Genomic DNA, 25863 nt, shown 5'->3' with positions numbered 1-25863 from the left:
TAGGATTGGGGAGAAGAGAAGTTTGTGGCACAACTTGATCGGTTGGTAGGACATGTTCTGAGGCATCAAGGGATCACCAATTTAGTATTGGAGGGCAGCGTGGAGGGTAAAAATCGTAGAGGGAGACCAAGAGATGAATACACTAAGCAGATTCAGAGGGATGTAGGTTGCAGTAGGTACTGGGAGATGAAGCAGCTTGCACAGGATAGAGTAGCATGGAGAGCTGCATCAAACCAGTCTCAGGACTGAAGACCACTACAACAACAACATGTTCAATTTTGCTGTCTTGTTCATGTAAAGTCTGACGTTTTAAGAAACAGGCCGTTCCAAGGGGTGTGTACGTATGGAGTACGAGTAAATTGCTTCTAATTATCTGGGTTAAATTAGATTATGAGTGCGTATTTTATATGACTGTCAAACTGTTTCACACACTTCCACACTGACAAAAGAGCTTTATAAATTTTCTTCGTTATCGTGAAAGTCGTGTGTTTAGTGCGAAGTTTATCAAACGTCAAAGTGATTTTCAAAAGCCTAGTGAGATAGTTGACGTGAACTTGCTATTTTATGAAGCCGTAGTCTTTATTAACTTGTTTTCTACATAAAACTGAAAAGATTCTTTGCTTGTAGAGACAATGTTTGAAGAATTTGTCTTTCTGCCGTCTGCTGTGTGATACGATGGTACAGCGTACAGCTGGGCAGCAGTGTGTTGTTCTTGTTTGGGCCACTGAAGTCAAACAAATGTGCTTTGAAGTTTCTCTTCACAGTAAGTAAAATTCCGGCACGTTCAACTGCCCTAAATCCGTGTCTTTTCATTGTTAGAAATACTATCGACAGGTTATTTCAAATTTAATCCTTATTTTTAGATTTCCAGAATGCTTTCGACACCGTACCTCACAGCGACTTCTAATCGAAATAAGTGCCTGCAGACTATCGTCTCGGCTACGCAACTGTTTCGCGATTTTCTGTCAGAAATGTCGCAGTTCGTAGTATCGACCGAAAGCCATCGTGTAAAACAGAGGTGATACCCAGCTTTCGTCAGTGTTATAGTCGCTCCGCTGTTCCTGAATTATGTAAACGGTTCAGAAGTAAATCTGAGCAGCCGTCTTACAGTGTTTGGAGATAACACTGTCATTTTCCGTCTTGTAAAGTCATCAGATGATCTAAACCCATGGCAGAATGATTTAAACAAAATATTTATGTGATACTTGAAGTGGCAACTGACTCTAATGAAAAGTGTGAAGTCATCTACATGAGTACTAGAAGGAATCCAGTAAATCTGAATACATGATAATTAACACAATACAAAAGGCTGTTAATTCAGCTACACACTTAGGGATTACAATTACTTATAGCTCAATTTATGGGTACTTCCGTTACTTCTTGGTAGGACAGTTAGATATTTAAGGTTGAATAACAAGTATATTGTTTTTGTTCTTACTAATTTTTGAATATTTCAAACTAGTTTTATACTTATTGGACGATCTTCAGGAAACAGCTGACTAGAGTCTGAAAGGGGCACTAGTTTCAGGTAACCAAACATGATACGTACAGTTACATTCCACTTGGATAGAGTGTTGTGCATCAAACTTGTTTCTTACCGTTGAAATTACAATTTACACAAAATTGAAATGGCTCTCAGCACTATGGGACTTAACTTCTATGGTCATCAGTCCCCTAGAACTTAGATCTACTTAAACCTTGTTATATAGCTAGGGAAGGCCGACATGCACGCTATAAGCTCACGCAGGATGGCGTGAGGTCTGAAACAGGATACGTAATGAATGCTACAATTTACATAATGTTCTATGTTGAGCACAATAAATTAATAAATTACGCAATATTTTACGATAAAGATCATAATCCTGAATTCGGGACATCTTGACAATGGCGGAGGACCTGTTAAGCTGAGCTCTCTTCTTTTATGTTGTTCAGCAAACATGTTTTTAATATTATAACCAAACTTTAGGCAATGGACAGTATTAGGATGTACACAATAATTAGAATTAACAATCTTACAGTATTACAAATTATATGGTTATTACGCCATAGTTTGTGAGGTAATGACATTGGTTGAGCACTATCTAAGTGAGCGCGAGTAACTTAGCACATGCAACAAATATGTTTTGTATGTTCGTTGTTGTGACTCCAGCAATGTCAACTTCTCACTCGAGTATGTGACTTTAGTGAAATCACAACACCGCCACGGCCTACCATCATGGTATGGGGTTCTGAGAATGGTCAAATAGTGACCGAAACCAGTAACCATCGAAGTAAATGCTTTCTGCGGTCGAGACTGTTTGTAATTCCTTTCTAAACTAAATTAGAACGATAACATAGCGAGCTAAAGATTTCCATTTATTGGCAGAGGCGTTCGAAAACGTAGCAGGTTCAAAATGGCTCTGAGCACTATCGGACTTACCTTCTGAGGTCATCAGCCCCCTAGAACTTAGATCTACTTAAACCTTGTTATATAGCTAGGGAAGGCCGACATGCACGCTATAAGCTCACGCAGGATGGCGTGAGGTCTGAAACAGGATACGTAATGAATGCTATAAAGAAAAGTACGTAGCTGCTGGAATACTTAACTTTAATCCATCATTTGTATACATCGTTCTTGATGAGACATGCTTCATACGTTAACTATCAATTGCTATGGCGCCTTGCTAGGTCGTAGCCATTGACTTAGCTGAAGGCTATTCTAACTATCTTCTCTGCAAATAAACGAGGCTTCGTCAGTGTTGCATCGCTAGCTAAGTCGTCCGTACAACTGGGGCGAGTGCTAGTAAGTCTCTCGAGACCTGCCGTGTGGTGGCGCTCGGTCTGCGATCACTGACAGTGGCGACACGCGGGTCCGACATGTACTAATGGACAGCGACCGATTTAAAGTTACCACCTAGCAAGTGTGGTGTCTGGCGGTGACACCACAAACCTAACTAACCTAAGGACATCACAGACATCCATTCCCGAGGCAGGATTCGAACCTGCGACCGTAGCGGTCACGCGGCTCCAGACTGTAGCGCCTAGAACCGCTCGGCCGCTACGGCCGGCCGCAGCAGGTCTCTACGAAGACTGAGTGCACCACGCTTGTCGGTCCCCTTCTGGAGGACTGCGGTGAGGTGAGATGAGATGAGACAGAGCTGACGGAGGATGTAACGCCGGAAATGCATATCCTCCTATTTCCATCTGCTGCACTATAAAATTTTTTTCCCTTATTTTGTTACCTGAAGATATGACATTTCTGTGTCTTTATATATTGTAACTGTTTTACTGTTTGTATATATATATATATATATATATATGTTGGTTTGTTTTGTGAATATTATTTGTATTTATACACTGGGTCTGGTATAGGGAAAACTATGCTATCGAACGAATACATCGAACGAATACATCGATAGGATCTTTGATAGTGTTAACTCTGTCGCGTGGAGCGCGGGCAGAGGGAGAGTCTGGCTGGGGTGGTGCAGTGGAGCAGGTGTGTTGTGTGACGCTCCCGCGAGTGGCAGCGCTTTCGTGGTTGGGCAGCATGTAATTGCGCTCGACTTGCTATGATAGTTTCTGACACGGTGTCGCGGACGGGAAGCATTAGCTGGCGCACATCAAGAGCCCGTTTCGCCTGGTGACCGTGTCGAGAAGAAGGCGCGCCAACATCCAGCTTCTGCAACAGCGACGGCCGACAATGAGTGACTGTCGCCACCTCCTCGATCGACGGCTTCAAACCTTCAATCAACCAACAAGGAAGACTGGAAGCACGTAAAGTTTTAGAACTGTATGGAAGACCTCAGCTTTTCAAACTGTTAAATTTTTCTCTCTAAATTACAGCAACGTAGCATGAACCTTTGTTGCTCATTGTCCCAATTGCATTACCAAGCAGGGTCCCTTCCTTTTCCGGAATGAACCCGAGTATCGTTGAAATTCAAACGCCAGCATTAAAGTAATATCGTCCGCATCTCGTGGTCGTGCGGTAGTGTTCTCGCTTCCCAGGTCCGGGTTCCCGGGTTCGATTCCCGGCGGGGTCAGGGATTTTCTCTGCCTCGTGATGACTGGGTGTTGTGTGCTGTCCTTAGGTTAGTTAGGTTTAAGGAGTTCTAAGTTCTAGGGGACTTACGACCATAGATGTTAAGTCCCATAGTGTTGAGAGAGAGCCATTAAAGTAATATCATTCGATTTCACTGCTTTAATTTCAAAGTTCAGTTAAGGTATTCATAGCTGGCTATAATATTTAGATTACACAAGCACAAATTAAGAGTGCGAGTTTTGTTATCGTATTTTAGCTCACCTGTGACTGCAGCTCAGCTTGGTACGTACTAAATTTTACTATTGTTGAATGTTCAGAATCATTTAATTCAAGTTCAAAGTTAAATCTCTTATTTCTAAATTGTGTAGATTCAAGTAGCTTTTGAAATGATTATTGAGGTAGCCCAAGACTAACCGTATTTTACTGAATTTCGATGTGCTTCAGAAACAAAGCTCACTATTAATTTCACTCACTAAATTGACTTTCAATTTACCGGTTTTATTAATTCTTTTGCGAAATTAAGTAAGAGTGTAGCTAAATTTATTACTTCTGACAAACTTTCAGTTTTCACACAAGACGTGTCAACCTTCAGTTGCCACGCTTTTAGTGCTAATTATATGTACAATAACCTTTCTTTTTCAGTAACTATAGTAACTGTCCATAGGACTGGCGACCGTAATTTCCCCCAAATCTCAAATATCTAATTACCGCTAGTTAATTGTTAACGTAACGGCCGCACATTTACTTTCTTTATTAACTTTACCCATTTTCAAAATTAATTTCCACCAGTTTCATTTGCATTTTTCCTTTCATTTAGATGAACCCCTTTCCTCCCTCTTTACCGACAAATTAACTTCGGTGACGATTGCTTTTCCCAAATTTCCATTAGGTACACGCGGTTTCATTTTTCACTGTCATTTAGGTCGATAAGTGAGGGGGAGGCTACATGGACACCGAAAAATTTCAGAGAGCGGCAGCTCGTTTTTTACTATCGCGAAATAGTGGAGAGAGTGCCACGACTATGATACTCCAATATGGGTGGCAGTCTTTAAAACAACGGTTTCCTTTGCGGTAGGATTTTCTGTAACTGCAGAGTAATCGTATAGATATAAATGTAGACGAAGAAGATGAATTAAGCACGCTGAAAGGGAAATTGGTTACTCACAGGTGGTGCCGCACGATACAGCTTCTGACAATGATGGGGCCTCAGTTCGGAGAGGAAGAGAGTACACCAGCTGAAGCACTCACTCAACACTAGACCCCTCACACCTACTGGGACGTTAACTGCTATGTTTATCCGACTTTCCCAGACAGTCGCATGCGTTGTTGTAAGATCAGGATCGGATTATTTAGCGGGCTAGTCGAGGTGCCACAGGGCCCTTGATTATTCGCAAGCCAGGAACGTGCACCGATGAACCAAAACATTATGACCGGCGTCGACCACAGTACTGAATGCCAGCTACTGCCGTCGCGTACACATGACGTGGCAAGGAAAGTATATAAGGGGAGTAAACACATAGGTGAAAGCATAAGCGGCCAAAGACTCTGCTAGCTGTCGCATAACCGCCTGTGGCAAGGTAACATACACCCACAAGCGCAAACGTCGGCAAGCCCCTGCATGTCAGCAACGCTGACTGGATATGCCAGCTGCTATTAAAGCCGCCCAACAAGCTACAGCAGGGAAACCGACAAGCTCGCACACTGACGCACAAACAAACAGCCAACGTTACCCTACAGCGTGCACCTGATATATGACCTATCACACACAAAACGATGATGAACCTAACTGTTACAGGAATGCTGACGCTGACCGAGAAATCAACGTCGGCACCCAGTGGCAACGGCCGAGTAACACCACCGAACAACGACAAAGGTATCGACCTGCATGATACCAAGTACTAACAAAGCATACGCTTGCATGACGTGTCGCAGGAAGCAACAAAACCGCTACTGATCTTACGACCTGACCCAATTATCGCAGAGATCTTTTTCCCTTGGCTCTTCCCTTGGCGTTTTTTCCCCTCTGCCCTCCAAACCGCTATCCTTCGTTCAACTTTCGAGCCACTCCATCTCCACATGAGCTAGTATTAATGGTTAACCTTAACCAGGCGTACGCAAACATAGCAGTACCCACATCCTGCGAGACACCACTTCAGTGAAAACTAACCCTTATGGTTCAAATGTGGTGTCACCGCCAGACACCACACTTGCTAGGTGGTAGCCTTTAAATCGGCCGCGGTCCGGTAGTATACGTCGGACCCGCGTGTCGCCACTGTCAGTGATTGCAGACCGAGCGCCGCCACACGGCAGGTCTAGAGAGACTTCCTAGCACTCGCCCCAGTTGTACAGCCGACTTTGCTAGCGATGGTTCACTGACAAATTACGCTCTCATTTGCCGAGACGATAGTTAGCATAGCCTTCAGCTATGTCATTTGCTACGACCTAGCAAGGCGCCATTATCATTTGCTATTTATCTTGTGATGCATGTACCGTCAGACCGATGTTCACCAATTACGGATTAAAGTTAAGTATTCCAGAAGCTACGTACCTTTTTTGCTAGTCTCTATTCCTTTAACTGTTCCAGACTTCACGCCATCCTGCGTGAGCTTAAACGCGTGCCCTTCGGCCTCCCGTCCTGGTGGATTGGCTGTCTTGCCAGTCCACAAAATCAAAAATGGTTCAAATGGCTCTGAGCACTATGGGACTTAACATCGGAGGTCATTAGTCCCCTAGAACTTACAACCGCTTAAACCTAACCAACCTAATGACGTCACACACATCCATGCCCGAGGCATCATTCGAACCCGCGACCGTAGTAGTAGCGGGGTTCCGGACTGAAGCGCTTAGAATCCCTCGGCCACCGTAAGCCTTATGCAGAGATGGCAGTAGACCTCTCTTGTGTTGGCCATCATGCCTGTGTCGATGTGGAGGTGCTTCACCTTTTCTTTAAAAAAAGGGGGGAGGGGGGAAATCATTCCAGCGACAATACGGACTGCGGATGGGAAAAATCTACTGACATAAATGGCTCTGACAAAGGGAGAATTTGTATGGTCCGGCGCCTGGGATCGTGCATCCTGGTCACGGTGAACCTGGTCCGCTGTTGGTGCGTGATACTGTCATAACCGTCTATGTAAAATGGTTGAAGGACAGTGAAACGACGTATAGGCAACTGCTTGATACTACCCTATATTCGTGGGAACTCAAACTCTTAGTTTCATCCCATTTCACTCAACCGACCATCACTACGTCTAGGCTGAGCGTTTCGATTTTTCTTTTCAGTTTCTCAATCTTTCCTGTCACGTTCAAACTTCTGACATTCCACACTCCGTCTCGTCGAATGTTATCATTTCGTCGTTGATTCACTTTTGCTCGTAGTTACCTCCTCATTGTCATGTTCCTTCCGGAAAGCTCGACGAGAGACTAATGTGGATTCATTTGCCAATGGAGAGGTCATCATGACCCTTTTTCTATTACGGATCACTTGTCCTGCACATACCTACCGTGTGTATTTGATGCAGTGGTTTCGATTGCCCTCTGAATCCTCACACCGTTGATCATAGCTGCCTGTTCTGCCTTTAGAAGCAGTTTGTTACCCCAAGTGCCAAAGGTTTCCCTGAATGTCTACTTGTGCTCCATCTTTTGACAGGGCCGCTGGCAGAAACAGGGTGGCTCCATATAACAGAAGTTTTTCGGCCACCATTTCTGGTGATTTTGTTCAGAATTGCAGCAGTGGTTGGGACTGAACCTGTGACCCAGGAGGGCTTTGATTCTATTCAAAGAAAATACCGTTACACCACGGGTCACGTATCTGCACGGAGCTTTTCACGGACGGATACATACGTGATGGGACACGAAGCGACTGTGGGAAGGGTTATTGTGTTACACCATGCCTTAAATGTATGAGCCTTTCGGTGCACCATCATTGACCCGTTCATGAAACAAAAGGGGTGGTTTGTGTTATGCTACTTACCGTCCATATAAGTTTCCGTTTCAGGTCATTGCTGCAGCATACAGGCAATCCATTGCGGATGCATTGCAGGTATATAAGTGCCGAAATGTAGGCAAGGGCTAGTATAGGCTTCGAAGGAAACTTTTTTTTTATCGCCCTTTATGTGAGATGAAAACCTCCACATAACATTAAAGAGCGTATTGTTTGAAACCCCGTCATTTTCTGCGAATGCGACGCAGAACAAAATTTGACTCGAAGGTGCATACAACATTCATTCCTCTGTAATGGTACAAACGCGTAGCGACCTTGGGCTTGCCGACACTTCAAACACCAAGCTGTCGACACATGCAGAAATAAAAGACCAGAGCTCCAAAGTTCACGTAAAGTGGGTTAATCATGCCACAATGGCACCAGATCTCGGCAGAGTTCTGGCCAACGCCATCTCGAACGTGTCATACCCTGGGAAGTTCGTCATTCTGCCTCTCACCGACATGTCGCCGCTTCTCTTGACGCTTCTGCGATGGAGGTCAGAACCGTGACGCCAGGCACTGAAATCACGCGGTTTTCTTGTGGTTGGCCGAGGAAATCGCTGCTCAGAATCGACATGAAAAGGCATCAAGAGATTTCATGCAATCAAGAAACCGCCTCTTCCCTTGGGATGTTCATTTGCGTATATTCTGCGGTTGGAAACGATAGTAGTACAGTGTGCAACATGACAACGATCTTGACAACCTTTCATCGTGCTGACAGTCTCCAGACGTTTTAACCCTTCTCTAAAGACACTGTAAGGCAACAACCCAAGTATACGTGGTCCCACTCATATGGAGTATGGAGTGACAGCGAAGTTAGCTCTGTTATAAACCACTGGACGAATTTCGAATTTGATCGACTCAGAAAAATGTGTTAATGCTTTTTCATCCTTCTTCGAGTCCTCCTGTAGCATGTGCATGAAGTGGTTAAACGCTAAACATATGTGAATAAAATTGCAGAGTGTGCCTCTAAGACCCCTCAGTCGGTTAACAACTTCGGTGTCATCCGCTCACCATTGTTTGTAGCTTTAAAGATGTCTCTGTACAGATATAGCCATTAACTGGTTCCTAGGCGCCAGTACGAGAAGCAACCCTTTCGATTCCCCTCAGATTTCTCATGTGGCCAGCAGGTGTTTGTTCAGCCGTCAGCCGAAAGGAATAAAAAGGATTGCCTGTCACTTTGGTGCGTCGAAATTGGTGAATAACTCTATCCGCAGAGGGACATTTTTAAAGTGGCCAACTAAAAGTTCACGTAAGGGGCCAAAAGCGTTCCCAAACTGAGCCATGTTAGAGGGCCCCTTTGCCATTTTATTCGAGTTATTCATATGTGTGTGAATATAGCGCTCCCCCTCTCCCCGTGCACACGCCACAGGACGAGGTAAAAAGCGAAGGATTAAAAAGCATAAACGCCCTTTTCTGTTTCCGATCACTTTCAAACTTTGTCCTGACGTGTGGGGAAGGAGAGGTGTGAGGAACTTGCCGTGGGGTGATTAGCCTATGGTATCAATGGGCAGAATTGGGGTGAAATTTGGTGCCACTGTGATATAATTAACTCGCTTTACACCTTGCGTGAACTTCTGAGCTCTCGACTTTCTTTTGCAGGTGTTGACACTAAGGCGAGGCTGCTGTGCCACGGTGCCAGTTTTTCCCACCACTACAGCGTAAAGTTGTAGGCATCTTCGAGCCTAATTTCCAACTTCTGCATCGCTGTCGGCGAGCACGACGGGGGTTAAAGGATATAAGCCTTTAATTTTGTTATGCAGCCTTGAGGAGCTTTGTTTTTTCTTACTTTTTTTCCCAGCCAGCCCTGATTGTTGCCAGCATCATACTAAGATATGTGGACACAAAGTAAGCAGTCTCGCATATGCGGATGACTTAGTTGTGATGGCAGATTCGATTGAAAGTTTGCAAAGTAATATTTCAGAGCTAGATCAGAAATGTAAGGACTATAGTATGAAGATTAGCATCTCCAAAACGAAAGTAATGTCAGTGGGAAAGAGATATAAACGGATTGAGTGCCAAATAGGAGGAACAAAGTTAGAACAGGTGGATGGTTTCAAGTACTTAGGATGCTTATTCTCACAGGATGGCAACATAGTGAAAGAACTGGAAGCGAGGCACAGCAAAGGTAATGCAGTGAGCGCTCAGCTACGATCTACTCTCTTCTGCAAGAAGGAAGTCAGTACCAAGACTAAGTTATCTGTGCACCGTTCAATCTTTCGACCAACTTTGTTGTATGGGAGCGAAAGGTGGGTGGATTTAGGTTACCTTATCAACAAGGTTGAGGTTACGGATATGAAAGTAGCTAGGATAACTGCAGGTACTAGTAGATGGGAACAATGAGGAAATTAAAGAAACCCTGGGAATGAACTCTACAGATGTACCAGTCAGGGCGAACAGGCTTAGATTGTGGGGTCATGTTACACGCATGGGAGAAGCAAGGTTACCCAAGAGACTCATGGGTTCAGCAGTAGAGGGTAGGAGGAGTCGGGGTAGACCAAGGAGAAGGTACCTGGATTCGGTTAAGAATGATTTTGTAGTAATAGGCTTAACATCAGAAGAGGCACGAATGTTAGCATTGATAGAGGATCGTGGAGGAATTTTATAAGGGGGTCTATGCTCCAGACTGAACGCTGAAAGGCATAATCAGTCTTAAATGATGATGATGATGATGATTCCATACAGCCTTTTAAATTTCGGGTTAGCTGAGACCTCGGCGCGAATGCCGGAACTAGCGACTAGAGTCGCAGTCGCGACTTGGGACCTGCCACGGGCGGCCGCCCAGGGAGCGGCCAGAATTATGAACGGCGCCTCGTCGAGATGTTATCGGCCGGCGGCGTCCTCTGCCGCCATTCGTCAGCGTCGTCGCCAGGCAGGGGCGGGCGCGCCTTTGGTTGGCCCGCCGCGCTTCGTCGCCCTTCCTGCCGCCCCCCGCGGCCCCACCACATGGCAACCAGCGCCGGCGTAATACCGGAGGTTGGCCCGCTTTGGCCACGCAGGTGCGATCGCTGTGCGGCCCCTGCCGTGCAGATGTGCCGGCATTATTGTAATCGAGACGCAAATGGCTGATGCGATCGGTGCGGTCCGCAGGTGCTCCCAGCTGGTTGTCGAGTTACCGCGGGCGATTCGAGAGTATGCAGCTCGGTGATTCGGTGAACGTAGGTTACCTGTCTGTACTTTGCACAATCTCGATAGATCTCCGGCGGCGAAAAATATTGCTTGGGTGGGGCAAAATTAGTGATGGGTATTTTCGCGAGGGGAAAAACGAATCTTCGAATTGCTTACAAAGTGTATACTTAGCGATAAGTGTTCGCACCGAAGTATTACGTCATTTCCACGTAACATCTACCAGCTCTCTGCCGTGCAAGTTACGTACAGTTTCTCTGCATCAGGTCTTCCTCTTAAGCACTGAACTACCGTTTTGGGACATTACGTACCAAAGAACAAATGTAATTAACAGGTTTCGTATGAGGGATAGTCACAAACTCCTACTTATGACGTCACCAAAGCAAAGTTACAAAATTTATATTTATACACTACTGGCATTAAAATTGCTGCACCACGAATATGACGTACTACAGACGCGAAATTTAACCGACAGGAAGAACATCCTGTGATATGCAAATCATTAGCATTTCAGAGCATTCACACAAGGTTGGCGCCGGTGGCGACACCTACGACGTGCTGACATGAGGAAAGTTTCCAACCGATTTCTCATACACAAACAGCACTTGACCGGCGTTTCCTGGTGAAACGACGTTGTGATGCCTCGTGTAAGGAGGAGAAATGCGTACCATCACGTTCCGACTTTGATAAAGGTCGGATTGTAGCCTATCGCGATTGCGGTTTATCGTTTCGCGACATTACTCCTCGCGTTGGTCGAGACCCAATGACTGTTAGCAGAATATGGAATCGGTGGGTTCAGGAGGGTAATACGGAACGCCGTGCTCGATCCCAACGGCCTCGCATCACTAGCAGTCGAGATGACAGGCATCTTAACCGCATGGCTGTAACGGATCGTGCAGCCACGTCTCGATCCGTGAGTCAACAGATGCGGACGTTCGCAAGACAACAACCATCTACACGAACAGTTCGACGACGTTTGCAGCAGCGTGGACTATCAGCTCGGAGACCATGGCTGCGGTTTCCCTTGATGCTGCATCACATACAGGAGTGCCTGCGATGGTGTACTCAACGACGGACCTGGGTGCACGAATGGCAAAACGTCATTTTTTCGGATGAAGCCAGGTTCTGTTTACAGCATCATGATGGTCGCATCCGTGATTGGCGACATCGCGGTGAACGCACATTGGAAGCGTGTATTCGTCATCGCCATACTGGCGTATCACCCGGCGTGATGGTAATGGGTACCATTGGTTACACGTCTCGGTCACCTCTTGTTCGCATTGGCGGCACTTTGAACAGTGTTACGACGCGTGGCTCTACCCTTCGTTCGATCCCTGCGAAACCCTACATTTCAGCAGGATAATGCAAGACCGCATGTTGCAGGTCCTGTACGGGCCTTTCTGGATACAGAAAATTTTCGACAGCTGCCCTGGCCAGCACATTCTCCAGATCTCACCAACTGAAAACGTCTGCTCAATGGTGGCCGAGCTTCTGGCTCGTCACAAAACGCCAGTCACTACTCTTGATGAACTGTGGTATGGTGTTGAAGCTGCATGGGCAGCTGTACCTGTACATGCCATCCAAGCTCTGTTTGACTCAATGGCCAGGCGTATCAAGGCCGTTATTACGGCCAGAGGTGGTTGTTCTGGGTACTGATTTCTCAGTATCTATGCAGCCAAATTGCGTGAAAATGTACTCACATGTCAGCTCTAGTATAATATATTTCTCCAATGAATACCCATTTATCTTCTGCATAACGTCTTGGTGTAGCAATTTTAATGCCCATTAGTGTGTATTTCCAGGAGCGTACACAGCGGAATCTCCTCGCCACAGTACTGTAGCAAGCCGTTACAGGCGCCAAAACCAAACAGCACAGCCCATCTCCATCTCGTCAATTCCTCTTCATGACTGATTGACGGCGTGCTTTCAGGAGTCCAGCAGAGTTGTTTATTCCATTCTACTGTACGAAGTTCTACAACCGACCAAGGCGTCTTCTTCAGGTGCTGCGAACTGTGTTGTTATGCTTACTTGCGATGTGGACTGAAATCCAAACCCACACTTAATTTTAAAAGGTCTCTCGAACTTTACCTATTTCTCTCATTACTGTGCAGTCACTACATTGGCCCCTCATACCCATCCATTATATTTCATTATTACCTTGCTATGATTTTCCATACGTTCAGAATTGCTTACTATTATTGTGGTACACTATGTAGTTTTGTCTTGCTGTTTCTATTCATGTAACTCCACAGGTTATGTATTGCTTAGAACACGTAGCTAATTCCTCAGGTATGAATTTCGTTACAGCTGCAGTACGATTTGAAGCTGTAATCTAATTGGTCGCACGCAACCTCCTCTGCATCTGAACAATGGTCAGTTTGCAGGTGTTCTGTCATGTCGAGATAGCCAGACATGACTTCTGCTCTGAGATGTGCGCAACACATTACTCCTTGTAATAATTAATCAACTCGATGTTGATGACAACCATCTGTTATTGTGTGCTACCCGAACAACGAATCAGCCGAGCGGTCTAAGGCGCTGCAGTCATGGGCTGTGCGGCTGGTCCCGGCGGAGGGCATGGGTGTGTGTGTGTGTTTGTCCTTAGGATAATTTAGGTTAAGTAGTGTGTAAGCTTAGGGACTGTGACCTTAGCAGTTAAGTCCCATAAGATTTCACACACTTTTTTTTCTTTTTTTTAATAACGAATCGGAAGACTGAACTAATATTGTCAAACAAAAATAGTTTTATTTGCATAGCTAAATATGAAAAGGTGTTCGAAACAGCGACGGAAGAATACATAAATGGAGGATTTAAATTTTAGCCTGCTGAACAATGAAATTCCAGGTTCGACACAAGCTTTTGAAGCACCTTTAGTGCTATAACAGCCAGGAAATGCGTGACGTCATTACGACGTAAGAAACGCTCATGAAAATACGTCCGCTCAAGGTCAGTATTTCCATTATATATCAACTGCCGGCTTAAACACATCTGGTTTTTGTTTCATATTCAGATTAATATTTCTTTCTAACTGGGACCAGTTTTACAATGCAAAGAAACCTGTTCGTAAATGATGTTAAACAGTTTTATTGAACTTTTATACGCTGAATTATGAGGACGAAAAACTTAAAAACCGCCAGTATGGCTTCCTGTTCGTGTACAGATATCGTGAGAGATAAACATGGAGAACGAAAGGAGAAAAAATAGCGTTCTGAGAGCTAATTGGCATAGCTACCCCCTCCCATCGCCCACTTATGAACATTCTTGCAACGTCCAGGAATCAGGCGTGGCGGTAATTGAAAGGGACGGGCTTCCACCAACTGTGATTAACGAGTAGCAGTCATCCGTACGGGAAGTAAAAGGTAATTGCTATGTAAGCGCTCATCTTCGCAATTGATTCTACGGCGTGTGTCACGTAAAGATGCTGAATATGCAAATACTTGAGCTAAGATAGTAAAAACAAAAAAGCTATGATTTCATATCGGGAATGTTGATCAGTGGTTGTTATCATCAACAGACACTAGTTATAACACTTTAGTGAAAGCATTTTGATTTATGTACCTTAGGGAACTTAACAAAACACATGATTTCTTCGAATCATTACTAAACTCTGATGGTAACGTCTTTATTAATTTTCGAGGATATTAGTGCAACATATTAGAAAATTGACGACTTGGATTCTTCCAGTACATCTTCTCATTAATATGTGACATTTATTTGGAAATCTCAACTTCTTGTTTAGATCAGATTCCATTGGAATTTGTTATTCTGGTTCTTGTTTCAAATATTTCGATTCGTCTGGTGTAATTAATTTCCATTAGACCACTGTAAATTAATAGTTACAATTAACTGAAGTTTGCACAGTAGTTCGTTTGCATATAAAAACCCATGACATAGAGAAAGTGACCTGCAACATTTGAAAGTTCAGCATTCCGACTTCACTGTAATTTTTTGTAAAATACTAAAAACTCACAATCTTTCAAAATAATTAAACCTGAAGTTCTGGACCAGTGCTACTTTCCATCGTAGATTTGCCCTTGCCCTCGTTGTTATTCACGACACAGACTCCCAGACTGCCCCCCCAACAGTCTCAGTGTTGGACTTGTGGCAAGGAGGGACAGGTGCAATCCTTATGTTTGGAACATAACAAACATAAAAATTCGGCCCACTCACAAAGATCTAGTCACGAAGCCCGTGTCATTAATGCGGTATATTCGAAGTCTGCAACAGGCAATCACAAAACTGGCACACGAGCAGTTTCTTCAGTGATACTCCAGTCGAACAAGCTTCATGTCCAAATGCTTCTTTGTGGGAAACGTGGGAAACTTCAGTGGGACATGGGTGCCTCTGTCACATTGCTAAATCGTCACACATATGAACCGCTTGGCTCCCCACGCCTGTCTAAAACTAGCATGCATCTGACAGATTATAATGGACAAGACGTTCGCGTTCTCGGAAAATGTACTTTGCCCGACATGTACCATTCACATACACGAACAGTTACTTTCATTGTGCTACAATCACATTATATGAGAACACATTTGGTCTTGATTCATTTGATTTGTTTGTCTTTAACATTCAGGACACTGTGTTGTCAGTGTCTGCATTCCATGCACAAGACAGTGCAGCTAGCTAGCTAAAAGAATTCCAGGAACTCTTTTCTGAAGGTTTAGGTAAGCCTACCAATTTTGTTGCACATATTACTCTGAAAGACAATGTTCAGTCGAAATTTTGCAGGCCAGAACTGTTCCCATTGCATTACAGAACAAAGTCGCTGATGAACTTAAAGAATTGGAAAATAGCGGAGTATTGCGCCCATACAAGATAGTCAATGGGCAAGCCCACTGGTTTTGCTTCCAAAATTTGAGGTCGCATTCGCCTCTGTGTTGAATTTAAGTCTATGGTCAACCCACAAACTGTGATTGATGCTTATCCATTCCAACACTCAGAGAATCTCATGGACAGATTAGGTGCTTGTAGCTACTTTTGAAAAATTGATTTGCGCGATGCGTATCTTCAAATACCTCTCGATGAAGAATCTCAAAAAGTATGTATAGTAAATACTTATTTTTGTTTACTTAGATATTTGTGTTTGCCTTTTAGCAATGCTTCCGCCCCCACCATTTTCCTATGGCATTTGAAGTAGCTGACTGATCCGGTGCCAAACTGTTCAAACTGTTTGGACGATATTGTCGTAGGAAGTAGTGCACCTGAAGAACATATTCCAAATTTGCGTGCTCTGTTTTGTGTGTTATCTGATGCAGGACTGAAGTGTAGATTGGACAAGTGTGATTTCTTTAACCCTAAGTTCCAGTATCTTGACCATGTCATACACAGTCAAGGTGTACATCCTCTTCAGTCGCATTTGTTAGCCACAGGAGATTTTCCAGTTCCTCGCAGTGTCACAGAATTGCAGTCAGTCTTAGGGAAAATGAACAATTATATTCGGTTCATACGGGACGCTGCACAAACGGCAGCTCCATTGCATCGCTTGGCCGGCCGTGGTAGCCGAGCGGTTCTAGGCGCTTCAGTCTGGAACCGCGCGGCTACTACGGTCGCAGGTTCGAATCCTGCCTCGGGCATGGATGTGTGTGATGTCCTTAGGTTAATTAGGTTTAAGCAGTTCTAAGTTCTAGGGGACTGATGACCTCAGATGTTAAGTCCCGTAGTGCTCAGAGCCATTTGAAGAACTCTGTAGTGCGCCTATACTTTGCACGTCGGTATAGCCTCGCTGTAGAGTAAGGTGTAATTCTTGTACAAAATGACAGTGATCAGTCACGTGTGTTGAACCTTACAGCTTTGCAAAAACAAGTGTTTAGGTTACTTCCCAAGGACACTGGGGGATTGTTCGTACGGAACTGTTAGCGCGTCGACAACGTACTTCGCAGCGTATGGACGCCCAAACAGAACAGATGACGTCTCAGTGTCACGCATGTGCGGAAAGTCAGTCCGCTCCGCCAGAAAAATTCTCTGCTTGGCCCAAGTCGCAATCACAATGGCAATGTGTGCAATTGCACCGGTGAACTCGACAACGTCACGTAGCACAATTCAGGTGTTGTTCTCTGTTTTTTGCCTCGAAGATTTACCTGTCGTTGTAATGTCAGATGATGGCCCTCAATTCACGTAAAATGAATTTGAAACTATCTGTGAACGCAATGGCATACAGCATCTAACTAGTGCACCGTTCCATCCACAGTCAAAAGGCGAAGCGGAACGTTTCGTGCGAACCTTCAAGCAGTAGATGGCCAAGCTTCGCTCCGCACACACCAGGGATCGAGCAGTGCAACTGTTTCTCGCCTGATATCGTTCGCACCTACGAGACGGACCATCGCCGGCGGAATGGCTTCACGGTCGCCGCCATCCGACACTGCTCCACGTCCTCCACCCTCCACCCTCCTCACCCAGGAAGGCCGCACGATATTGTCTTTTACAGAGTTTTTAGCGACAGCAGACGGTCGCCGCGAAGCGAGATCTTCCGTCGACTTGGCGCCTGCATCTATCTCCTTTCAGGTCCAGACGGCCTGCAGCGCCAGCACCACGATCAACTTCCCCACTGCCATGTGCTCGGTGATCCTCCTGTGTCTCTTCCCCAGATTCACAGATCCCGAGGACAGCAGCCACCAGAGGGCGTCATCACGACACCGCGGGACGACCCCGTGGAGACGGAGCCTTCGCCTCCTCCGCCTCCACTCGTCCTACCTATGGAGCTGGACCCGCCCAAACCGCGGCAGCCGCCGCCTTCCATATCTGGTTATAGGCCTCCGGAGGTGGACGCGTATCCTTCTGGTCGTTTTCCGGGGGACGTTTCCGCCAGAGCGAGGGCCGAATGGTGGGGTACGACTAGAAGCTCGACGTCCCCTGCAACCACAGCGGCCGGCCCAGCGCAGCGTCCACCCTCCGGCCTCCCCCGCCGTTGTCACGGTCCTTACACGACGACGGTCCGTCGGGAAGGGGGGAGGTTCAAATGGCTCTGAACACTATGGGACTAAACTTCTGAGGTCATCAGTCCCCTAGAACTTATAACTACTTAAACCTAACTAACCTAAGGACGTCACACACATCCATGAACGAGGCAGGATTCGAACCTGCGACCGCAGCAGCAGGGCGGTTCCGGACTGAAGCGCCTAGGATTGCTCGGTCACAGCGGCCGGTTACGCGAAGTTAAGTATTGCCAATTTAATTTACGGTAACAAACTCCATTAATAAGATAAGCTTGAATTGTTGTTGAATATCCCAGAAAACAGCTTCCTAGACATCCTATAGTAGACGAATGGAGCGGACGCGACACTTTCCCAATGTGCAATAGTTTTTCCCAGTTTATGAAAGAGGAAGGATTCCGTATTAAACAATGTAAGTCAATAGAAGAATGCACTGTGGCTGCACAGTACGACTTACAAGAATTCTGAACTTGCATCACGAGTAATTTTTTTTTTTCACCCATTGCTTTAGTCTCTACATCTCCTCCTGGTGCCACAGTAGGTATTCTATCACGTCTTAAGACATTTACTATCATCCTCACCCTTCTTCTCAGTGTTTTCCAGATGGTCCTTTCTTCGTCGATTCTTAAATGACCCTCCTCCTTACGTTACCGATCTGCATAAATTTCGATGATCTTCTGCAGCACATCTCAAACAATTCCATTCTCTTCTTTTCTGGCCTTCCTACAGTTGATGATTCCCTGCCACACAATGATCTCCTCCATACACACATCCTCAAAGTTTCCTGCTCAAAATAAGTCGTGTGTTTGATGCTAGCAGAATTCCTGTAGGCACAAACGCCCGCTTTGATTGTAAGAGGTTGTATTTTATGCCTCGTTCCTTCGTCTGTCATGGGCTATTTTACTTATAAGGTAGCAATATCCCTAAACTTCATCTACTTTATGATCACTACGTTACGGCCTCGTTCCTTCGTCTGTCATAGGCTATTTTACTTATAAGGTAGCAATATCCCTAAACTTCATCTACTTTATGATCACTACGTTACGTTTCTCGCTATTCTCATTTATCCTACTTCTCGCTACTTTCGTCTTTCTTCTATGTATTCTCAGTCCACATTCTGTACTCGTTAGACTGTTCATCCCATCAAAAAATCTTTTAATTCTTCTTCACTCTCACTGAGAATAACAATGTCATCAGCGAGTCTTATCACTGATATCTTTCACCTTGAATTTTAATGCCACTGTTAAACCTTTCTTTTCTTTCCGTCCATTGCTTCTTCGATACAGATATTGAAAAGTAGGGGCAAAACACTGCGTCCCTGTCTTACTCATTTTAATCTGAGCACTTCGTTGTTGGTCTTCCAGTATCATTGCTCCGTTTTGGTTCTCATTGTATACAACTCATTTTTCCCTGTAGCTTGCGCCTATTTTTCTCTGAATTTCTAACATCCATTTTACCTTGCCGAACGCTTTTTACACGTCGACAAATCCTATGAATTTGATTTTTCTTCAGTCTTTGCCAAACTGATCTTCGTCTAACAACTTAATTTTATATCCCATTGGTCTGAATATTTTTCTTGTCTAGAATTTGCACTCATGAGCTGTTAAGCTGATTGTGCGACAGTTCTCACACGTATGTGCTATCGGTATCTTGGGAATTTAATGGATGACATTTTTTTGCAAGTCTGGTGGTATGTCACCAGTCTCATGGATTCTACACACCAGCTTAAAGTACTTGATTGCCACTGCCCTCCAACGATTTTAGAAATTCCGATCGAATGACATGCCCTTTCTGTTTTATTTAATTTCAATCTTCCAAAGTTATTTTAAATTCTGACTCTAATATTGGATGCTATATCTTTTTTATATCGCCTCCAATTTATTCTCCTATCACGTCACCAGACAATTCGTCCACAGAGCCATCTAATGTAATCGTTCCATCTATCTGCTCATTCCTCTGCGTTTAGCAGTAGATTTCCTATTTTACTGTTATGCCACACTTGGTTTCAATTTCACCATAGGCTGTTTCGACTCTTTTATATGACGAGTCAGTTCTTCCGACGATGATTTCTTTTTCTGTTTCTGCGCGTCTTTTTGCAGCCATTTCTCCATCATACTTATCTCATTCCTTTGTGATGCAGCACTTGATACACGTCTGAGTAATTTATAATCAATTTATTGTTGCTAAAGCCAGGTAATTATGCACGAAGTAACGGTGTTCAAACAGCGTGAAAAATGGCAATACAGCGCAGTGTTTATGGAAAACAATTTATAATTCTCTAGCAAGAAATTTTCCTACATTCCTTTCTTTCAAAGACCTCAAAACGTATAATCACTATAATAAAGCGGAAACCAATTTTGCGGTCACTGCGTGAACATAAAAACCGCGGCCAAGCGTAAAACGGTGTCCCTGTCGAAGCGTGACAGGGCGTCGGAACGACCAGAGCCCTCCCAGACGAAATTTTCCTTTATGATCTGGCCGCAAACGGCCCGAGGCTCGCTCGTACCTGCTGAGACACACTTCGGAACAGTCGAGAAGTTGGGTTACTTTGCACGCAGCGAGAACTAAGGCACCGTCTTGAGCTCTGCGTTCATTGCTGTTACTAAGTTACGGAGGCATACGTATGCTTCACTACCAGCCTGCTTCTATGAAGTACCTGGAAGCACTGTGCTCTACTGACAATAACCCCGCCACAGGCAAACAGTGAATGGCTCCCATTCATTACTTCTCTCGTTATATTTGTCTAATTTTCACCTTCGTCCGTCTCTTTCACTTTGTTTTAAAGAAAATCGTTGCATTTTGTCTCTTTTCTTTTGTCTGTCCTGGCCTATATTTTCTTGTCGTTCTGTCTTCCACGTTTTCTCGCGTATTCTTTCTTACCACAGTCGCCAAGTGAAGTAATGCAGTGATTAACAAACTGTACCCGCGCACTGAAATGGAAAGGGGTTCGAATTTCCATACGTGTGCCCAGACGTTTTTTTTTCCCAAATCGCTTAAGTCGAATGCCGAAATACTTACTCATGTCTTCGTGGACGAGACCTTAAGCCCTTCTCTTCCTGTCCACTTCTTCATCACGTCTATTGCTATCAATTTCAAGGCATATTTCATATTTTTGCATCACTAGGTCCCAGAAATAATGCATGGAAGTGTTCACGTTGTAAGGTTCCAGGAAGGTTTTGAAAGCGGATTCCCTAGGAAGTAAGTCCGGATATCCCTGAATTAAACAGATTGTCTCTCAAACACAGAATTTAGTCTAATAATCTAACTAGTAACGTGATCTGACTGCTAAATCGAACAAATTACACTCCTGGAAATTGAAATAAGAACACCGTGAATTCATTGTCCCAGGAAGGGGAAACTTTATTGACACATTCCTGGGGTCAGATACATCACATGATCACACTGACAGAACCACAGGCACATAGACACAGGCAACAGAGCATGCACAATGTCGGCACTAGTACAGTGTATATCCACCTTTCGCAGCAATGCAGGCTGCTATTCTCCCATGGAGACGATCGTAGAGATGCTGGATGTAGTCCTGTGGAACGGATTGCCATGCCATTTCCACCTGGCGCCTCAGTTGGACCAGCGTTCGTGCTGGACGTGCAGACCGCGTGAGACGACGCTTCATCCAGTCCCAAACATGCTCAATGGGGGACAGATCCGGAGATCTTGCTGGCCAGGGTAGTTGACTTACACCTTCTAGAGCACGTTGGGTGGCACGGGATACATGCGGACGTGCATTGTCCTGTTGGAACAGCAAGTTCCCTTGCCGGTCTAGGAATGGTAGAACGATGGGTTCGATGACGGTTTGGATGTACCGTGCACTATTCAGTGTCCCCTCGACGATCACCAGTGGTGTACGGCCAGTGTAGGAGATCGCTCCCCACACCATGATGCCGGGTGTTGGCCCTGTGTGCCTCGGTCGTATGCAGTCCTGATTGTGGCGCTCACCTGCACGGCGCCAAACACGCATACGACCATCATTGGCACCAAGGCAGAAGCGACTCTCATCGCTGAAGACGACACGTCTCCATTCGTCCCTCCATTCACGCCTGTCGCGACACCACTGGAGGTGGGCTGCACGATGTTGGGGCGTGAGCGGAAGACGGCCTAACGGTGTGCGGGACCGTAGCCCAGCTTCATGGAGACGGTTGCGAATGGTCCTCGCCGATACCCCAGGAGCAACAGGGTCCCTAATTTGCTGGGAAGTGGCGGTGCGGTCCCCTACGGCACTGCGTAGGATCCTACGGTCTTGGCGTGCATTCGTGCGTCGCTGCGGTCCGGTCCCAGGTCGACGGGCACGTGCACCTTCCGCCGATCACTGGCGACAACATCGATGTACTGTGGAGATCTCACGCCCCACGTGTTGAGCAATTCGGCGGTACGTCCACCCGGCCTCCCGCATGCCCACTATACGCCTTCGCTCAAAGTCCGTCAACTGCACATACGGTTCACGTCCACGCTGTCGCGGCATGCTACCAGTGTTAAAGACTGCGATGGAGCTCCGTATGCCACGGCAAACTGGCTGACACTGACGGCGGCGGTGCACAAATGCTGCGCAGCTAGCGCCATTCGACGGTCAACACCGCTGTTCCTGGTGTGTCCGCTGTGCCGTGCGTGTGATCATTGCTTGTACAGCCCTCTCGCAGTGTCCGGAGCAAGTATGGTGGGTCTGACACACCGGTGTCAATGTGTTCTTTTTTCCATTTCCAGGAGTGTATAAAAGTGGATTTATGTATGTATGTATATTCCATATCTCCTGTTAAATCACAGAATCAATTCGAACCAAACATTGTACACATATCACTTACTGTCTGGAAAGAACCATTCTCGGTGTAATAGCCACCTCCCATTTTGAGGGATGACGGTGGGAGCGAAAAAGTATCGGACGTCACGACGCGCGGATAATCTGAATATATTCATCCAATAGCGCTTAATGACATCCAAGAAACTTTACACATAATTTCAAAACCTTAAGATACTTTCTCTTGCTGATATCCCCACCAAATGACGAAAGGAATAAAGTTGATCACTTATTACATTTTCGTTGTTCATGCGGTAAAACTGCCGCATCACGTATGACGTTTTAATTTATTATTTCTCTACTGCTACCTCTGTTCTCAACACATTCTGCAGAAAGTATCCACATATACCACTGAATGTAACTGCAAAAATATGAGTGTACAGCACATAGTTCAGGATATACCATGTCACAAACACTGAGATGCATGAAAACTGCCGAATCACGCATGGCTTTTCAATTTATTACCTCTTTACCACCAACTCGATTAGAAAAGCATTTCGCGGACAGTATCCACATATACCACTCGATGTACTCACAAAATTATATTACCGTTCAACACATATGCCATCATTAATATTGAGCTGCGTGAAAACGGAAATGCAAGTCGAAATTTGACAGAGATATACAAGTATGAGTGACATATGTTCAGTATATGTGAAATATATGTAAAAAGTGCATAATCGAGCAAAGTCGAGAATAAAAAGCTTCTACTAAAGCCTTAGCTCGATTTCAACAAAACTGGTACACATATTACTTAGCATCTGGGAAGAAAGTCTACGGGGGCTAGAACCAGCAACCTCATATTGGGGTGAAAGTGACAACATGAAGAGAGGAGGTGGAGGGAGAAATGGATAGAAAGAAGTGGGAAGGAGGAATTGGACATAGATGGGGGAAGGGAGGGAGGAAGAGATGATGGACAGAAAGAGAGAAACGGAATAGTAGGAGATGGACAGAGAGAGGAGGAGGAGGAAACAGACAGAGAACAGGAAGATCAGAAGGTGGACTGGGAGAGGGGAGGACAGGAGAAGGATAAAGAAAAGAGGAAGAGATGGACAGAGAGAGAGAGAGAGAAGGAGATGGACAGTGAGAGGAAGAGGGCTGATGAGGAGATGTAGAGACATAGAGAGGGGGGAGGGAGGAGATAGGAGGAGGAGATGGTCAAAAATATCAGGGAAGAGGAGGTGAATATGCCAATGGCATTGGCACAGTGGTAACGCCGGTTCCCGTCAGATCACCGAAGTTAAGCGCTGTTGGGCTGGGCCAGCACTTGGATGGGTGACCATCCGGTCTGCCGAGCGCTGTTGGCAAGTGGGGTGCACTCAGCCCTTGTGAAGCAAACTGAGGAGCTACTTGATCGCGAAGTTGTGGCCTCGTAAACTGACATACAGCCAGGAGAGCAGTGTGCTGATCACATGCCCCTCCATATCCGCATCCAGTGACGCCTGTCGTCTGACGATGACACGGCGGCCGGTCGGTACCGTTGAGCCTTCATGGCCTGTTTGGGAGGAGTTTAGTTAGTAGTTTTAGGAGATCAATATAGAAGGGGTGAGGAGAAGATTGTAGGGGAGGAGGACGTGGACTTGTAGGGGTAGGATGGGTGGACTGAGGGGGAAGGAACAGATGGACAGAAGGGAAGGAGTGGGTGGAATAAGACAGGGGTAAGAGCAGATGAAGAGAGAGAGAGAGGGGAGGGGCGGATAGAGAAAGGGGCAGGAGGAAATCGACTGTGAGTGGGAGGTGGGAGGTAGAGGATGTAAACAGAGGGGTGAGGAATAGATGAACAGAGAGAGTGGGTGAGAAGGGGATGGACGTGGCGTAAGAAAGGGGAAAAAGAGAGGGGAAAGATTATGGACAAGGAGAAGGATAAGTGTAGATGGAGAAAAAGTGAGAGTTGGAGGAGGTGGACAGAAAGGTGGGGGAGGAGAAGATGGATGCAGAGAGGGGCAGGAGGAGATGGACAAGAAGTGGGGGAATGTACGATATGGACAGAAAGAGGGGGGAGAGGATTTGGGGACGGACAGAGAGAGGGGGAAGGAGCTGGTGGTGTAATAGAAAACTGGAATAAATACACACCTGGGCAACGCCAGGGTCTCAGCTAGTTAGAGATCCAGAATGAGATTTTCACTCTGCAGCGGAGTGTGCTCCGATATGAAACTTCCTGGCAGGTTAAGACTGTGTACCGGACCAAGGCTCAAACTCGGGACCTTTGCCTGACAGAAGTAAAGCTGTGAGGACGGGGCGTGAGTCGTGCTTGGGTAGCTCAGATGGTAGAGCACTTGCCCGCGAATGGCAAAGGTCCCGATTTCGAGTCTCGGTCCGGTACACAGTTTTAATTAGCTATAGATCGCTTACTTTGCGCAGACTGAAGTTACACGAACCTGCGTAATCGCAATAAATGTCTCACAATACATCAAAAAACTGTAAAACCGTGTCGCTTATAGTCCTGTGCCATGCAATGGGCAATGGACCAAGTCTGTTATGATAGCTCACAAATACAAGACGTCAATGAATTACATCTTCTATTGATTGAACGCCTGACACTCTGCTAAATCCGTGAACTCCAGCGTGGTTCGTTCTGAGAAGTCATGCATGAAATGTGAAGAGCAGATACACGAAAAGTCATAGGTTTGTTTGAATCACGCGGGATCGTCATGGATATGCTGAAGAATATTAACTGACAGGTGCTTGAAGATACACGTTGAACCCCACTCACCGAGTTTCAAAATCCAGTATTAAGTGAAGTAGGAATATACTACAGCCCCTTCACATTGTCTCAGTAGGCCCCCGATTAATCACACTCACGTACAGAGGCGTTCAAGCAGCCATTCTTATGCCGCATTGTGTGTGTGTGTGGTGAAGTGGAAAGTTATACGCACTTCATAATCGTTGGCAGGCGATGGATATATAAGGGGCGTTCAAATGAAACCCGGTCAATAGTGTAAAGTAACGGTAACGATTTTATTAACTCAAAAACCTAGTTATACAGAGTACACATT

At 45.5% G+C, this 25863-nt stretch overlaps 1 pseudogene; it reads left to right on the top strand.

The window, feature by feature from the left end:
• Nucleotides 1-24056: 24056 nt before the first annotated feature.
• On the top strand, nt 24057-24174 carry LOC124597076 (annotated as a pseudogene).
• The last annotated feature ends 1689 nt before the right edge of the window (nt 24175-25863 follow it).

This window comes from Schistocerca americana, chromosome 2 (assembly GCF_021461395.2).
Source record: "Schistocerca americana isolate TAMUIC-IGC-003095 chromosome 2, iqSchAmer2.1, whole genome shotgun sequence".
NCBI lineage: Eukaryota > Metazoa > Arthropoda > Insecta > Orthoptera > Acrididae > Schistocerca > Schistocerca americana.
This window is presented reverse-complemented; position numbering and strand designations above follow the sequence as displayed.